The sequence below is a fragment of the Polistes canadensis genome, unplaced genomic scaffold, assembly GCF_001313835.1.
Source record: "Polistes canadensis isolate GaletaPanama2010 unplaced genomic scaffold, ASM131383v1 scaffold_162, whole genome shotgun sequence".
NCBI lineage: Eukaryota > Metazoa > Arthropoda > Insecta > Hymenoptera > Vespidae > Polistes > Polistes canadensis.
This window is the reverse complement of record NW_014569709.1, coordinates 246,583-258,564: the sequence shown is the minus strand read 5'-3', so window position 1 is coordinate 258,564 and position 11,982 is coordinate 246,583. Positions and strand designations below refer to the sequence as shown.

The 11,982-nt window shown below is 31.4% G+C and overlaps 1 protein-coding gene across 2 annotated transcripts in view; it reads left to right on the top strand.

Annotated features, from left to right (window-relative positions):
- LOC106789061 (lachesin-like) overlaps positions 1-11,982 on the top strand; it is a 132,510-nt gene that overhangs the window by 81,190 nt on the left and 39,338 nt on the right. Inside the window, exon 1 of one of the 2 annotated variants that reach the window (XM_014752893.1) lies at positions 5,190-5,295. The exons of the other annotated variant lie outside the window; for it this stretch is intronic. The gene's annotated coding sequence lies outside the window, so the exon portion shown is untranslated. Of the gene's footprint in view, positions 1-5,189; positions 5,296-11,982 lie in introns of those variants that run through there. 2 annotated transcript variants of the gene reach the window in all.

Below are 11,982 nucleotides of genomic sequence, written 5' to 3'. Positions count from 1 at the left end.
GGGTGTATCGATCGTTCGATCGATCTATCGATCCATCGAACGAATTCCCTTTTTCTCGTTTAACTTCATACCTCGTCGAGTTGGCTATTCCTTTTATTCTTCTTCTTGTTGTTTTTCTTTTTTTTTTTTGCTTTTTGTTTTTTCTTTTCTATTTAAATTTTCTTTTCTTACTTTTTTCCCCTATACTTTCTTGTTCATCCCTTTTATATATTCGTTTCGTTACTTATATACTTCTTTCTTATTCGAGAGAAACCTTTTAAATATTTTCATCCCCCTTTTTAGTATGAGATAGAAAGAGAAAGAGAGATAAAGAGAGAGAGAGAGGGAGGAAAGTATTACTCGATTGAATCGTCGATCAATAAACGAATAAATTAAATCTTTTCGTTATCTTTTTAAAACGTTTACGGGAGGGGGTGGGAAGGGGGATGAATGGGGAAGGTAGAAATGATGAAACGTCGCAAAGATTTTCTATTCAGTCCTCAAAACGGTAAATACTACTCCATTCGAAGTCATGGGATTTCTTTTTTAAGTAATAAACGTAGTTTCAAACGAAAGATAATGCTACTTCTTCTTTTTCTTTTTCTTTTTCTTTTTCTTCTAATACGTTTCTTTGTTTTTTTCTTTTCCATTTTTTCTTTTTCATTTTCGTTAAGAAACCAATTGGTAGGATTCGATATCTTTATTCTCACTCGTATTAACACAATAATTAAAAATATATATTTATTTTAAATTATATATTTTTTGTATGTGTATTTAATAATAAACATTTTTTTGTTTTATATATATATATATTTAGATATTATACTATTACACACACAAATATACCTACGTAATATAGTTTAATATTTAATTATATTTTTTTATCAACGAATAATCGTGAAACATCACTTTAGTTTTTTTTTTTTTTTTTTAAATATACTACGAGAATTTCAAATCGAATTTCGTGTACCTTTATATATAGGCGATGAAACCTCATTGAAATAATTATGGTTAACTTTTCTGTTTGTCTGTTAAATTTATTCGTACGTTCCCATCGAATCGTTCTTCTCTTTGGAATACTAATTAAATAAATTACCGATCGTGTATAACAAAATTCATTTACATTAACCGTACAGTAAGTTATTTCATTTCGTTTGATGTATAAAATTTAGAAATTTTTTAACACCATATATTATACATGATGTCCCACATAACTCTAGTCAAGATTTTTCTAGTACTCGTGAAAACCTGACAAAAAAATACTTTAAACAAAAGTTGATTTGTTTTTAATTGACTATACATGACAATAAAAAAGTGATCGAAAATCATTTCTTTTTTATTATTTTTTATTATTTTCGATTTAACAGTATTAAAGCCCATATAAATACGAATTCAACGATATAGTATAACTGTAGTACCTTGAAAACAAAGAAATAAAAATTTCAACACAAAAAATTATATATTAATATATTCAATTTATTAATTAATTTTTTTTTTTGTTTTCACTTTTTCTACTTTTCATACCAAATACATCATAAAATATTTATAAACACGTATATATACAATTTCCAATTATAATTTCAATCCAACAAATAATATTACTTCTGTTTGCGTTAATGTGATATACAATATATATATATATGTATATATATGTTTGCGTTAATGTGATATACAATATATATATATATATATATGTTTGCTTATTTTATTAAATGATAAATAATTCATTATTAATATTCAATATCTCTCATCTCCCTTCTCAACGTCAATCTTCGAAACACGATGTTCTAATAGATAATTAATAAAAAAAAAAAAGGAAGAAGGAGAAGGGAAATAAGTAGTAAAAAAAAAAGTTGAAAAAAGAAAAAAAGAAACGTAACGAGACGCGGGTATGTGTAAACGCTTAATTGGTATCACGATGGAACGTCAAATAATCAAACAACAAATCTAGTTAACTAAATCGCAAAAAGGGAATATTACTCTAATTAAACTAGTTGAAATTATAATTAATAGGTAAAAGGATTGTCGATATCTCTCGTAGATGCTTCAGATTAATCGAATCGTTATAATTATTAATGCTCGTTAACGTTAAAGGAGAAATATATTTTTTTTAATCATTTTCCATAAATAGATTATTCCAATAATTATTGATATAACTAATACACGAACATTTAATTATATTATACGTACGGTAGGATCAGATAGAAAATTCATTTTATTTCTTTCCAACTTTTCGTCATTTCGTTTCGTCGCTTCTTTTTTTTTTTTTTTTTCAACGCATACGAGAAGAAGAAAAAAAACGGAGAAAAAGTGTATTCTCATTTATAAATTCTAACTAGCAAAATTCGATCGTATTATACGCGAATAGGAATTATCGAATGACGATAAATCTTTTTATCTTTATCCTCTCTTTCTCATTCATCGTTTTCATACTTTTAATTTAACGTATCAATGCGTTTCCCATTGTTCGTGGATAATTAAATTAAAGCCATAGATACTCTTTTTAACGTTTATGTCATACTATTGGACAATTAAAATATTTTTGATAATCTTTTCATATTCTTTTATATAAACAATATTTTACACAGAAAATAATTACTATCCATAAATATATATATAATTGATTAAATCTCGAATTGTAAATGAATTTCGCGTATATATATATTTTTTTTTTTTGTTGAGATTATTAATATAAGTAATAATAATATCTAAGAGATACGTTGGTTGGTATCAATCGTATTTATGGTATTTACCGTAACGAATACTAATTCCTAACGACGTTGTTTCTCTATTCATAATAATCATACCAATCAGGATTATCTTCGTTCTACGTTGCAAGCAATGATTGAGTTTCTCTCTCTTCCACCCCTCCCATCCCTCTCTCTCACTCATGTTAAGCGCGCATTAAATGTTGGGCTGAGTAATGAACGCTATGTTCTATCTGGCTTGTCGCATTCGACAATCCGATTATAATTCGCGTTCAAGTCCGTCTCGGTTAAACATTTTCGACGTTCTAATCTCAAGATGCCGCATTACATAGTTTAATTGTTCGAATTCAAATATATTCCGTTATTTTGTATATTACATCGATATTTGCAGAACATGCAATAACCACCCACCCTTTACTCCACATACCTCAATCAGGATTTAATTGGAATAAAAATAAAACTCAATTACATTTATCATTCGCATGATTTTCAATAAAACGTATAGAATTTGTTTAATTAATCTAATATATAAACTATTATTATTAATACTATTATATATACACGCGTTCAAACAATGTACGTATTTTGTGTATAAATCCGTATAACGAAAATGTATTGTACTATAATCCGTAGAACAAACAAGAACAGATCGATTAGCTATCAGGAATCTATTGATACACCAAATATGGTTATCAAGGATTATCGATAAAGCTGTTGCTGTTAGCATCTAACAGGAACAAGTATGTTCGCAGGAATGAACATAAGGTTTATTAGAACAAGAGTCAGGTTTATATTGTTAACACGCTTTGTTAACATAGAAACCATTCAAATGGGCTGATATGTTAAAGAAAATAAGGAGGGAGAGGAAGGTAGAATTGAAAGGGCCAGGGGAAGGGGCGAGGGGCAAAGGGAAGGGTAGGAAAATGGCGGACATTTGGTCGGTTGGTTGCAAGTTTGACGGATGCATATCACCGTAGCGGACAGAGGATCTAGGAACGATTTTGCGTTGTATTTATGAGGGTGTCCCGCGTGTGTAATAGGTCCAAGGGATATAGGGTAGAACGTAACTCAGCATCAGAGCCCAGGGCCACACTGGCGTTACGTGGCAGCTTCCAACCCCCGACCCCAACCCCAACCCCTTCCTGTATTTCCGTAATCCCAGCCAACACGACCACCCCGGATATCCACCTTGAAACCCACCCCTTCATTCTCCCCTTTCCTCTCTCACACCAGTCCGTGTCTCTTGCAACGGACCCATAGATATCCCATACGGGACAACGTATACCTATCTAAACCATCCCTCCCCTCCTCCCCCATCGTTCCACTTGCCAGTTGCTTTGAGGTCGGATACCAACTCCCCTTTTTCCTCCCTTCCAACCCCCCTTTCCTCACTCTCCTCACTGTCTCTGTCTGTCTGTCTGTCTGTCTACCTGTCTTTCTCTCTCTTTCTCTTTGGCTTATACCAATACTATTACACACTATCTACCACTAACACCATCTCTCTCTCTCTATACTCGGTAACAGTATACTATAGTGTGTTTAGGTGCTTAAGTATTTCACATAGTCTCCTTCCATTCACTACTACTACTATTACTATTACTACTACTACTATTACTATTACTACTACTACTACCACTTCTGTAGCACTCCTGTCCAGTGAAACGCGATACCATCTTAATCGTGCTAATTCGCGTTCACCCATCACCCCCTCTGACACTAAGGATGTGTACGCCTACACACTGTTACGATAGATTTACTCCTAATCCTATTTAATTTTATGCATTAAGATTTAATTATTATTATTATTAGTATTGTTATTAGAGTATTAGAATTAGTATGAGAAGAGAAAAAGTAGGTATGCAGTTTTGATCGTTAACTTATTAGGTTGTTCGAATGAAAATACAGATTACGCGACGGAAATGTGAATTTTATTTTATTTTGTATAATTAATATTTATCATTCGTGTGAAGAAAAATTCATCAGAATTTTAATTGTATCGTATAAGATTGAAATAGTATCGATTGCATATTTATTCTTCGAAGTATTTCGAAGTGAAGAATTAATTATTGTATAGAACAAAAGAAATAGAATTTATTTGATCATTTTGTTATAAATATTTGGTTTATAAATTTAATATCTTGGTTTAACAATAATCCGAGTCAATTGTATCGTATAAGATTGAAATTGTATCGATTGCATATTTATTCTTCGAAGTATTATCGAAGTAAAGAATTAATTTTTGTATAGAACAAAAGAAATAGAATTTATTTGATCATTTTGTTATAAATATTTTGTAGATAAATTTATATAATACCTTGGTTAAATAATAATCAAAATGAACGTAGCGTAAAAATATCTGATGTAAGTAAAAGGATCTTTAAGAGTTATACAAGGTGTAATTGGAAAGCAAGCGGATATGTTTCATGTTTGAAATGGCATGACGCACGATGATGACAGCACTGCTCGAATCTAATAGAATGAACGTTACTCGTCGGAAGCCGCCTTATGTCACATTTACTCTTACTACATTTAGTATCTCTCGTGATTTGTAACAAGCATTAACGTCAACCATCGTGTTGCTTTCCGGACAAGAGAAGAAAATATAAACGTGAGTAGTAAAGTTCAAATAATATCAAACGCATCCCGATAAGTTTTAGAATTCAACTACCACCCCTTTGACGACTGTGTGCGTATGAAAAAAAATCACACACACACACGTACTCTTAAGTGTAACAATAAGAACAAACAAATCAACACGTTAAAACAATAATATTGATTCATTTTTAATTAATATAGCAAACATAATTGTGTTAACTCATTACAAATAAATATTTCAATAATAAGAAAAATAAGCAATGAAATAATAAAACTACCCCGGTTACTTTCCGTAACTGGAAATCAGTTTTGGGGGTAGTTGCGAGGGGGGTATATACGAGGAGAGAAAACTAGGAAGGAAATTACGATTCCGCGTTGGTTGGTTGACGTAATAAAACGTTGTATCTATGTAACGCCAGTAACATTAATGTATTCACCGCGCATCATTGGTGTCCTCGACATGATGCACGACGAGTCGTTCCGTAACACTGTATGCTTCACTGATTCACTATCTCTAATTTAGTACGCGGCACAGTTAAATGCTTCTGATAACCGCAATTTCTAGTCATTGCGGCCACGATTTTAGCGTTTACATTAAATTGCAATACCGCTCGTATTAATCAGAAAGTTTTTTACACGATTTTTATATAACACAGACATATATACTCATGCACGGGTATAAATATACAAGTGCATACATATCCTTAAGAATATATAATTGATACTATTTAAAAAAAAAAACATTCGATAATGATATTAATCAATTTTAGAACCGAATTATCGATTTCACTGAAAAATATTATTAACTATAACAAAAAAGTAACATCCAATTGCTATCGAAATCATATTCCCGTACGATCATTTCTAATAGAGAAATAAATACAAAATAAAAACCTAATAAAAAGTAAAAAATGTAGTAATCGAAGATAGAACGAGTCAAAACTTTCGAGGGGAGTAAATGTCGTTTTTTCTTAAAAAAAAAACAAGAAAAAAAATTGGCAAAGGGTCAGTATTAAAATATAATTCTTGCGAAAAGTATATTTCGAGTGAATCTGATGAGCGGACAGGTAACTAAGAAGGAAAGAAAAAAAAAGAAGATGGAAGGAAGAGTGGGTGGGTGGGTGGTTTGAGATGTTCAGACAGTGAACGGGAAGAGGTAGGAGAAAAATAGAGGAGGAAGATAGAAAAGATAGGAGTGGGGGGAGGAGTAGTAGGGAAAAGGCACTTGCTATGCGAGGTAGGACATCCTCGGGCCTTCGGTGATATTCCTTGCATAATTATTACCATACCTAGACTAGCTAGAGGTATACCTAACCTCTTATACTGCTGGGGACTTCTTCTTATCTATTCCTGACTGGAATATAACATGCAGAACTACGACGTCACGTTCAGAAGATTTTTGCGTCACGTGCCTAGCCCCTACCTCGAGTGATGTGAGTGGCGTCAGCGGTGTCGGTATGGCGTGGCAGATACCACCAATGGGGGAGAGTAAGTGAGATAGAAAAAAAGATAAAAAATGTATGAACGTGAGAGAGAGAAAAAGTAGAGAAGAGAATCAATTCCGGCATGCAGTCGAGCGTCAAAATTCTGATGCTGAGTCACCCCCTCCCATACTACCCCCTAACTCCCATTTAAAACTCACCCCGATCCATTCCCTTACACCCCATCATCTCTTCTACCGACGTTAGTATTCGCGCTAGCCTTCCTACTCACTTTTTTTGTTGTTGTTTTTTTCGGTTGAGCTACTGAAGCATACAGCAACGTACACTTTTCGTCCGATCGCTTTGAATCCAATGTGTTTTGTTCGCAGTCAAAGATATTTGCATATTGCGTATACCATGGTGTATGTAACGTATGCCATTAACATTTTTCTAATACAATTTCTTTTCCCCCATTCCCTATTCCATTCCCAATTATACTTTTATGTAAAATTATAGTACTGAAGATTAAGGGTGCGATTGATTTCACGAGTGATTTTTACTCTCAACTGTTTCGTTCATTGGTTGGTTGGTTGGTTTGTTCATTCATTCGCGTATGTTCAGTATGTTTCATCGACTAGATTGGAAGGAATTGATTGATTGGTAGACCGATTGATACGTTAGTTTGATTCGAAGTTACTAGGAAAAAGGGAACCATTACTATTTGTTTTTCCTATTTTGAAAACTTTCGTGGGGAAAAAAAAAAACTATCAACGATTACGTTTCCATCCTTTGATGCATTTTGTAATTCTACGAGTAAATCCGATATATTGCGATTATTTCGTTCAGAATTATTTACGTTTGCTTTCTTTTTTTTCTTTTTCTTTTTTTTATTAAATTTGTTGAATTTTGCTACAAGGTTTCTCTCTCTCTCTCTCGATGATCGAACCATTCGATTTAAATAGCACTGACAAAGTTGTTTTGAGTTAAATATCGGGCAAGCTGAAAACTTTTCAACTCACCCATAGTAAATTTTTCCTGTCCTTTGTTTTTTGTTTGTATTCGAATTTGTATTCGAATCATTTCTCGTTTCTAAATTAGTCAAATAAACGGTAACAAAAATTAATTTACATTTAAACTCGTGTTATCTCGTTAAATGTTGTTTAATATTTTTCATTGAAAGAATTATATTATCGTACTGATGTTTAGTATCAAACAAATTTGAAAAGAAAAATTTGAGAAACGATCGGTTGGAACTCGAGGAGGAGATTCAATTAAAAAGTTTTGTCTTTCCTCGTTTATCAGACGAACGCGATGGAAATTAATCAAAGTTTTCTTTGTATTTATGGTTAAATCGTATTTTGATATTTTGAAAGATTAACTATGATTTAATTGCTTATAAATTAGATATATTATAAGATCAATAATTAATCCTATCTCTCTCTCTCTCTCTTTCTATTTCAGTTATGCATATATATATATCATTAAAATATTCATAGATTTTGATAAATCATAATTACGATGGTCGATAAATCGATAAACACCCTTATTATTTCCTCTATTATTTCCGCTCATTATCCGTTAATCTATCGTTGTTAGATATCGACAATCCATTATTATCGATTATCACGTACCTCTTCCTTTAATTCTACTTCATTTAAACTTTCATTTAAATTCACGTTCACGTTATTGTCTTAACGATCCTAATTGCCAATTGTTTTAAATAGAAAAAAGAACAGAGAGGAAAAAAGAAAATATTAGATAAAGAAATAGGAAAGAGACAAATAACAAAAACCAAAAGAAGAAAAAGAAAATTATATACGTGCGTAAAAAATGAGGGGTTGGTTTAGCATTATAAAGTATAATAATTAAAAAAAATAAAGAAATAAAATAAAACGATAGAAGACAGAAAGAGAAATTAAAGAATAAAAGGAGAAAAATTTATTTGAAAAAAACAAAAAACAAAATTAAATGAAATAATTGTCGAAAAGGAAGGGTGTGTGTGTGAGTTTAGTATTATAAAGTATTATATTTAAATAAAAAAATAAAATAAAACAACAGGAGAAAGAGTAATGAAAGAATAAAAGGAGAAAAATTTATTTGTGAAATACAAAAAAAAAAATTAAATGAAATAAACGAGAAGGGTCAGTTATTTTTTTTTTGTATCCACTTTTCTTTTTTTCCCCGGGATGGCGGCGGGGGGGGTTTTCCTAAGGATGAAAGGTGCTAGTTAATGTTACCGCGTACGTTCATGGAATACGTTATATGTCAGACCGACATCAGATTCAGAAGATTCCTTACATCACGTGCCTTCTTCCTTCAGGAATCGCGTGGAAGGATCGATCCCGAAGGAAAATCAATTCCGGTGTGCAGTCGAGCGTCAAGATTTGCCGACGGCTGTTACGCTCGTACTACTTCGACATCGTGCGTGACGTTCTCTTACCTATTTCTTTTTTTCTATTTTATCTTTTTTTTTCTATTTCTTCTTCCCTCACCCCCACCCCCACCACAACCCCCCACACCCAACTCTGTCTATTTTACTTTCTTTTCTTACCATCACCGATCAGGAAAATGCGTGTAATGGAAATTTTTATCAAGAACATGCATCGACTCCATTTCAACGTTTTATGGGTGTGTACACACACACACACAAACACACACACATGTGCAAACATTTATAATATATACGAGTGCGAGAGTTAGAGGATAAGATGTGAAGGAAAAGGGTAATACGTATAGGTTTAGATGATACATGTATGTGTGTGTGTGTGTGTGTGTGTGTGTATGGGTGTGGGTATAATAGTTTGAACGCATAGACGTTATACGTCTACGTTGTTTGCTCGATATTTTTACTCGTTTCCTCTCGATCTTGTCAAGTAAAGTAGTCTATGGTTAAGAATACTTTTCCTTTGCAAAAGAGAGAAGAAAAAAAAAAAAGAGAGAGATATTGGAGAACGTCAACTTTGGTGAATAGGATAGAATAAACAGTAATTTCTTAAAGGATAATAAGCTTTGTAAATTGTTAGTATGAGTCTACTTGACTTTTAGAAAATTTTATTATAGCGTTCGTTAAAGAAAATTGTTATCTTATTATTATCATTATTATATTTATATAAAAGATATTCATTTTAATAATATATTTAAATAGATAAATATATTGAAATTATTAAATATAAAATAGAATTGATAGTAATTTATTAAAGGATAATAAGCTATGAATAATATTCTACTTGACTTTTACAAAATCTTATTATTTATCGTATTAAAGTTTAAGAAAAATTGTCCCATGAAATTTGATATCTCACCCCATTATGATATTTATTTAAAGTAAATATATATTTTAAAGATAACAATAATATATTTGCCAGAGTGTAAGAAGTAAATTCTTAATTATTGAAAAATAATTTAACGTAAACAAAATCATTTTATCCTAGAAACAAAAAAAATTAGTATTCCCTAGTAAAGTATAATAGTGGAAAATAAAAAAGAAAATATAAAAATCTAGAAAATTGTGATTATTCCGATAAAAGAAAAAGCATTATATTGTATTGTCGCGAGAGATGCATACGAAATGTTCCGACACATCGTTCGACTTTTTCATCCCTCCCCCCATCCCTCCCTCCCTTCCTTCCTTTTTCATCTGAAACGAACCCCTATTCTCACTCATTCTCTCTTTTTCTGCACATGGTTCACGTTGAACGATAAAAGGGTCGTACACGGGTGAGAGGCCATTCTGGAAAATCAAAATTGATCGTACGATAACTTCTGTCCTGCGCAATTTTACTCTTCTCGTTGACTGTAGTTACCTTTATACGTGCACATAGTTGTAGTTGTTGTTGTTGTTGTTGTTGTTGTTGTTGTGCGCGAATGTAGATAAAAATTTTTTTCACGAGTAAAGGATATTCTACCTAGCAATAAAAACATGTCGTTCAAATCAAACTTTGATCGAAATGTATGATAACAAAAAAAAAAAAAACTCACGAATGCAACTTGTTTATTTCATTTTTTGTTTTTTTTTTTTTTTGTTTACGATGCGTTCCAATTTTATCCTATAAAGAAGATTCAATTAAATAAAATCACGAAAATAATTGATACATCGTCAAACAATCGTCTATTAAATTATTCCTCAATGTTTTAATAATAATAATAATAATAATAATAATAATGATGAAAAATATTTGTCAACAAAATTCTAGAAATACATTTGGCATTTACGTGAAAATGAGAAAAAAAGTTTACTTGAAAAGAGAAGGAAGGAGGTGGGGTTGGGATGTGTGTATGGGTAAGGTTGGTTTAAGGGTAGTAAAAAGAAAAGGAATTGTTTTAAGCAGTTTTCTCTCACGAGAACTCTAGAAATATTTTTCAACGTGGTAGAAGTGGGGAGGGGGTGGGTTGGAGAACGAGAAGAAAAAAAATAATATGACAGTAGTGCGAGTTCGTGTTTGTGTCGGCATACATTATACACTAAAACAAAACAAAAAAAGAAAGGGTAAATATGATTTTGTATTTTACTTCTTCTAAGTAAAACGTAAGATACAGTAATAAGTACAATCAAAGAAAAATGATTTTTCTCTTTTGTATTCCTTAAACAAAGGAACTTATTATATTTTCTTTTTACGATTTATTTTTTTTAAACAAAACAAACGAACGAGAGAGAGAGAGAGATGGAAATGAAAAAAAGAAAAAGAAATCGAATAAAATCGTACGTATAATATTGCATCGTTCGAAATTACTTTTTTGTTGTGGGTGTATAATTATATTATTGTTTAAATAAATTTCATTTTGTTCTCTTTATACGTTGAGACAAATAAATAATTTTTCGCGAAGTTGCAATCATAGCTTTTGGAAATAAAAAAAAAAAACCAAAATAAAATGGGTAAAAAGTTTATCGAATAGGGGTTTATAATAAAAGGAGACAGGATGACTTTAATAGTAAACGTAACCTTTAATGAACGCGGCAGGATGAAGTAGATTATGAAAGTAATTGGAGTAAAATGGCTACGAGAGATCATTCTCAAGCTAGAAAGGTCTCTACAATATTAAGGACGACTTCTATCTTCTACTACACCTAGAGGAAAGATCACAATGGCTAAGAAAATTATAGAGAGTATAGGATCGGGCATAAAACTTCCTCGTAAAATAGTACTAACTAGAATGAGAAATGAGAGTAACAAAAAGAAAAGAAAAGAAATAGGAAAGAACAAAAATTTTCAATGTTTTTACATTTCGTTATATGAAATATGAATTTTTCTATTTAATAAAAATAAAAAAGAAAGAAAAAT